A 7,201-nucleotide genomic window follows, 5' to 3' on the forward strand; every position below is an offset into this window, starting at 1 on the left:
TTAAAGTCACTTTTATGGGATACCTGGGTGGCTCAGTGGGTTAAATCCTCTGCCTTCGGCTCAGGTCATGATCCCAGGGTCCTGGGATGGAGCCCTGCATCGGGCTCTCTGCTCAGCAGGAAGCCTGCTTCCCTTCCTCTCTCTCTGCCTACTTGTGATCTCTGTCAAATAAATAAATAAAATCTTAAAAAAAAAAAAAAAGAACGCAGTGAACAAAAATCTCCATTTTGACCCCTGTCCACCTGTACCTCTCCTCCAATTATTTCTTCTCCTTTTTTACTTTTAAACAGCCTTGAAACCTGTTAGGTAGAAAACCGTTTGACTGCAGTAATGTGTTACCTATTAACCCAAGCCCTCTCAATACAATCAAGAAAGAAAGGTCTTGAGTTAATTTTTGCAACATAAAGAACTTGTTTGTAGTGGCATATTGCCATCACTGAAGTTAGTGACTTTAGTAAACATCTTAAATTACTTGTTATAACGTCCCAAATCAAAACCCACGTTCCAAAGCAAAGCTTACTTTATATACTACGTAATAGCCAGAAAATTATTGAGCCTTGATGTCAAATTTTATTTTTAAATTTTTATTCATTTATTTAAAGATTTTTATTTATTTGTGAGAAAGCACATGGTGGGCTGGGGGGCAGGGTGTGTGGGCAGAGGGAGAGTGAAAGGCAGAAGCTGATTCAATGCTGAGTGTAGAGTCTAACTCGGGGCTCCACCCCAGGACCCTGACATCATGACTTGAGCGGAAGTAAGATGTTTACCTGACTGGGCCACCAAGGCACCCCTAATTTTTATTTATTTTTTTAAGTTTATCTAAGTAATGTCTATCCAACATGAGGCTTGAACTCATGACCCCCAAGATCTAGAGTTGCATGCTCTTCTAAGCCACCCAGGTACCCCTTTAATGTCTAATTTTTAAATAAATCAAGGTTAAGAGACTTTGTAAATAGAGGTCCTGACCTTTGTCAGTGAATTGCATCCCTAGCTGAACCCTGTGTAAGGGATGCCACAGATGCAAGGCCTTTTTTAAGGACCTTCGTTTTGTTTTAGGACTTTATAGTTAACAAGTTTTTAAGCAGTGTCTTACCTTTCTGGTTTTTTTTTTTTTTTTTTAAGATTTTATTTATTTATTTGACAGAGATCACACGTAGGCAGAGAGGCAAGCAGAGAGAGAGGAGGAAGCAGGCTCCCTGCTGAGCAGAGAGCCCGATGCAGGGCTTGATCCCAGCACCCTGGGATCATGACCTGAGCTGAAGGCAGAGACTTTATTTAACCCACTGAGCCACCCAGGTGCCCCAGTGTCTTACCTTTCAATAGGAGAGTGGCCACCACCCAAAGGGCTTCATTTACATTTATGTTGTTTTTTAGAAAGTTCCCTATTCCGAGCAAGGTGTCTTTCACATTCTGCAGAGGTCTCTGACCATTGCATTACTTGTACCTTTGAAAAAGATAGAGCCTGGGTGGCTCATTTGGTTAAGCGACTGCCTTCCACCCTGGTCATGGTCCTGGAGTCCTGGGATTGAGTCCCACATCGGGCTCCCAGCTTGGCGGAAGTCTGCTTCTCCCTCTGACTTCTTTTGTCTCATGCTTTCTCTCTCTCTCATTCTCTCTCCCTCTCAAATAAATAAAATCTTAAAAAAAAAAAAAAGATATAGCTAAATTCAAGAAAATGAGCTAAATAAACTGGACATTATTTCGCATTATTTGTCCTTTCATTGCACTCTATCTTCCTGTTAGTTTCAACTCAACAAATAATTTGAGTCCAGAGGTAAATCTATTTGATGGACACAACTGTAATAGAATCGTGATTGCTTATGTTAAAAAAGCTAGCCCAAAGGTTGTTGTCCTTCTGTACACTGTTGTGGGAAAGGTTAAATGTAGGAAGTGTTTAAGTCTCAAAAGTAACTCAATAATCCTTACCAAAATGATTAATGTTTTTCTTCACTGATGAACCAGTAATGGTTTAGTGTTATTAGTATTTAGTATTGTTACATCTCTGTTCCTGCTAAATGAAAAATTCATGTACTCTGGTATCAGAAAAACCTGAGAAGCTTGTGAATGATTCAGATTCCTGCCCTCCACCCCGACTCCAGATCTACTGAATCACAACCTTTGGTTGGATTTTTTTTCTTTTGTGCTTTTTAAAAAGATCTTCCCAGGAGGGGTGCCTGGCAGGCTCAGTCAGTAGAGTACGGGACTCTTGATCTCAGGAGTTGTGAGTTAGATCCCCACATTGGGCAAAGAGTTTACATTAAAAAATAAACAGATAAAATAAAATCTTCCCAGGAGATTCTTTTTTTTTTTTTTTAAAGATTTTATTTATTTACTTGACAGAAATCACAAGTAAGCAGAGAGAGGGAGAAGCAGGTTCCCTGCTGAGCAGAAAGCCCGATGCGGGGCTCGATCCTAGGACCCTGAGATCATGACCTGAGCCAAAGGCAGAGGCTTAACCCTCTGAGCCACCCAGGCGCCCCTTCCCAGGAGATTCTGATGCATACTAATGCTAGAGAACTTTGATGTAGATAAAACCACTGGTTGCTTTATTTTTTATATTTCAGCAAAGTGAACATTGTGTCAGTTCAACTTCAGTTTGCCCTTAAGCTGTTTTCAGGCAAGTTAGGCCTTGGTACTTAAGCAAAGTTTCTTAAGAATCTTTGTACAAAGGGAAAGTTCTATTCATAATTTCAAAGTCCAAGAAATTTCCAGTGAGCAAAATGAAAATTAAAGTTGGATGATAAAAACAGAACTTGACACTAGAGTTTTTCAAAGACCATGTTAGCATTTTATTTTTCTATTCCTGACACTCAAATTCATAGGGGGTGAATAATAATAGAACAAAATCAAAATAACATATAAACACAATTCAATTCAAGAACATTTAACCATCAGTCGTAAATGTTCTTTATAAAATACATAAAGGTAAACAGAAACATCTTTATATAAATTATGCTTAACAATCTGTATATACTGTGAAACCATTGTTAAAATCCACACTGAGATGCTAGTGCAAGCAGTGGTATACAAAAGTGCAAACAAGGTTAATGATAAAAAGAACTTAGACTGGCTTACCATTCAACATACTCTATATTCAGTCAACTACTGAAGTCCTCATTACAGAAAACACTTTGATCACTTTCAAAGTAACGTGACTACATTCACCCTGAGTGCTCTCACCTCAGTATGGCAACTGTATGATGATGAGTTCAGGTTAGGAGTGGCACCAGGGAACAAAGAAACCCATGTGAAGTTGGCCATTCTGATGTGAATCTCTATACTTGATAATGAAAACAATTCCAAAGACCACTTGTATGTCAAAAGCTGTAGAACTATCACCCCCTTTCCCCCCAAATATTTAAAATTGAAATTAATTCAAATTCTCCTTCCCTTAAAGAAGAATTCATCCACTTCAGTGAAGCTTTTCCAAAAATAACTTTGTGTGAAATCACTCAAAAGGCTTTTCCATTTCTGCCCTAAAATCTATTTGGGGCAAGGATGCTCCTTCAACAAAGTTTACTTTTTTATTTTTTAAAAGATTTTATTTATTTATTTGACAGAGAGAGACATAGTAAGAAAAAGGGAACACAGGCAGGGGGGAGTGGGAGAGGGAGAAGCAGGCGCCCCACTTAGCAAGATGCCCAATACGGGTCTCTATCCCAGGACCCTGGGATCATGACCTGAGCAGAAGGCAGACACTTGACTGAGCCACCCAGGCGCTCCATAAGTTTTACTTTGGATAAATTTGCTTAGTGTGATTATTTTTGATTCTTTTAAAAACTATAGTCAGGGACGCCTGGGTGGCTCAGTTGGTTAAGCAGCTGCCTTCAGCTCGGGTCATGATCCCAGTATCCTGAGATCGAGTCCCACATCGGGCTCCTTGCTTGGCAGGGAACCTGCTTCTCCCTCTGCCTCTGCCTGCCTCTCTGTCTGCCTGTGCTCACTCTCGCTCCTTTCCTCTCTCCCTGACAAATAAATAAATAAAATCTTAAAAAAAAACAAAAAACTGTAGTCAAAACCCTGAACATTCTATCAGTGGTACTAAATGCATAAATTACTTAATGTTCTAAATTATGAGAACAAAAATTTGTTGGTTCAGAGCTACATCTTCAATATGACTCTTCAGTGACTCTGTAGATTCCCTTCATACTTTAAAAAATATTTTTCTTAGTTATTTATTAGAATGAGAGAGAGAGCATGAGAGGAGACAGGTCAGCAGGAGAAGCAGACTCCCTGCTGAGCAGGGAGCCCAATGTGGGACTCCATCCTGGGACTCCAGGATCATAACCTGAGCCGAAGGCAGTCGCTTAACCCACTGAGCCACCAGGGTGCCCCCCTTCATACTTTTTATCCAGGTGTGCTGTGGGAGTATGAGGGAGGGATGGTTCTAGAGACCAAGAGTAGATATATGGTTTTAACAAAATCCCAATCACTTTGCACAGAGACACAGTCCCATAATCCAAGACCTGTTCTTTCCTTCCTTTTTGGGGGGAGGGGGGTTAAAAAAGCACTAATTTGCATTTCAAAAGACCAGCGATGGAAGCCATCAGAAGCATACCATATAGCTTTGTGAATTTAGACCTTCACTGAAGATATACTGTTTTCTGAACACTTAGATTTATAGCAAAAAATAGTAAAGGTTCATAGAAAACCTTTAATGCACCATTAATTTTGCATTAAGGAATTTTTATTTGCTCATCTCTATTTTTTTCATGCTTTCTTGGAAATTTTTGGAACCTCCACCAACTTTTACATAGGTTTAAATTGATCCAAACAATATATTCTAAGTAAAATGAACACAAGATATTTTGAGAGCATTCCCTTCATATTAGTTATTCTCATTGTAGTCTGGTGAAAATTTGGCAATAAATCCTTGCAAACTTGAATCACATAACTATCAAGACTGAAATGCCACACTGAGCCACAACCAATACAGTTTCACAACATGTAAACCTTTCTCCTGCAACTCTCAAATCATGTCAGCTAGAATTACACTGTTTTTAATGATGGAACTTGTGAAAATGAGGTGTTTTAAATGTGACTGATCAAATCATTTTGCAGAAGGCAAGAAGCAGTATTATCACTGCTATTACCTTATTTTAATGATTTTGCAAGTTTATGTGCTGGAAAGTACTAGGAAGAAGTGTGAGCTGGTTCAAAACTCAGGAAAAGAAACAACACTGTAAACCACAGTAAATGTGTATATACATGTAAGCATACAAAACTAAAACTGACATCTATGCAGGCAGTATCTGGATTCATACATCTTTGGCATTCAAAGATACTGGGTCAACCAAGCCAATGGTGAAGAATTTTTTTCATATATTTCAGAAAATGTCTTGCCCCAATTTTAAAAAATGCTATGCTCTCTCCATTCTAAAAATTCACTGAGCTAAAGACAAACTGGAATCAGTTTTAAAAGTTACCCGAAAATACAATTAACAGCAATCCTTGAAAGAGGTGTGGGGTTGAGGGTTTCATTAAAATGAGAAATGTAGGCTGAGATCTTGTTTTTTAGAGCTGTAGACTAAAGATTTTAATGTATCTTTTGAGCAGTGCCTGATTTATATGGAATCCAATCTTGTATACATTTTCACAACTTATGGTAAAAGGTACAAAGTTAATCTATGTCCCCAATGCTACAATTTACCCCCAAAATACTGAACAGGCGCACATACTTGCACAAGCACATAGAGAGTACATGTTTTCCCCATGTGCTTTCACTTTTTCTTGCACTTCTCTTAATATGCTTCTCTTGAAGGGGAGCAGTGACTCAATGGATGTGTTCAGAGGAGCTGGAAGAGTGAGATGGTAAGCCCAATGACTAGGGCCCATCTCCCCAGAGCTGGGATGAAAGCCACTTGCTGCTATGTGCAGCTTCATTTCTGAACATTCAGGCCATAAGAATTTCTCATCATTGGGAAAACAGCCACAGTTTAGTTGTGGTCCACAACTGACTTTAATTCTATGATTCCAGTGTCAGAACTAGAATGAGAATTTTGGAATGATATATTTTGTACCAGAAAGCATTTCTCCACTTCAGAGAAATTAGGAGGGTTTTTTTTTCCTTTATACCAATTTATGACACAAGTAATTGATTTCACAATATCACAATATAAGGAAATACTTGAAGAAAATGCAATGTCCTTCTAGGTGCTCAAGATAGATACCAACAAGAGACAGTTACTTTTAATAAGGCCTAGTTCTGTTTAGTCAGGATATTAGAAGTACTTGATTTATTTTTCATTCGTTTAAGTAATCTTTACATCCACTGTGGGGCTTGAACTCACAACCCCAAGGTCAAGTCACATGCTCCATAAAATGAGCCAGTCAGGTGCCCCTAAAAGTGAGTACTTGAATTACACGTGGCAAAATAAACCAACAGGTTGATATGTCATCTCCTCCTTTTCCCATGATGCTAGTGATGATTCTAAGCAGGGAAGAAGCTCTTATTTTCATTTGAAAGAAACAGAAGAGCCATATTACTAAAACCAGAGGTCATGTTGAAATGACCTTGTTGATTTAGCTAACTGGTGATTCCTTCCAGTCATATCCCTTAATCCTTAATCTGTCTCAGATGTTCCATTATTAATGATAGAACTAGAGTAACTGATTTGGAAAAGAGCTAAAGAAAACACTAATTCTGATATTAAAATTATTCTTGATGGAATGGAGCAATCTATTCTCAATGGAACTAGTTAAATATACTATAAAATCCTGGTTTATAACCAAGAGAGAACTAACTCTCTTAAGTTTGAGTCTTTAAAAATACATATTTGGCACTTATCTTTCAGCTTATTTTAGTAATTATGGGAATCTCAGAACCTCATGGAAAAGAATTACTCAATTTCTTAGAAAATTAAAGTGCTCTAAAAGCTACCCAAAACATTAATCTATCAGTGAGGCTTGCAGATGCTATCACACAGCAGGCATTACTTGTAAAAACAAAAAAGACTTTGTGCTATAAATATAAAGTAAGAGCTGACAGCAGTTAAGAAAAAAGAAAATCGAACACAAGCATTCATTTATTTCTACTGAGAAATAAAATATGCCAAACAATGCAAAAGAGCTATAGGACAGGACCAGAATCCCCACGCAGCTCAGATGGCAGAACAGGCTTCCTTTCTCCTCACACAGGCCTCTACAATGAAACTATGCACAAGGTGCTGTGCTACCTGTTGCATCATTATGTAAAAGGGAG

General features: G+C 38.3%; 1 long non-coding RNA gene across 1 annotated transcript; it reads left to right on the top strand.

Annotated features, from left to right (window-relative positions):
- Positions 1 to 1,871: 1,871 nt before the first annotated feature.
- LOC116855231 lies at positions 1,872 to 6,630 on the top strand. The gene is made up of 3 exons (XR_004380308.1): positions 1,872 to 1,883; positions 3,021 to 3,022; positions 6,467 to 6,630. It is a non-coding gene; the product is annotated as an uncharacterized LOC116855231 (long non-coding RNA).
- Positions 6,631 to 7,201: the final 571 nt, after the last annotated feature.

This window comes from Lontra canadensis, unplaced genomic scaffold (assembly GCF_010015895.1).
Source record: "Lontra canadensis isolate GAN:19392208 unplaced genomic scaffold, GSC_riverotter_1.0 scaffold99, whole genome shotgun sequence".
Taxonomy (NCBI): Eukaryota; Metazoa; Chordata; class Mammalia; order Carnivora; family Mustelidae; genus Lontra; species Lontra canadensis.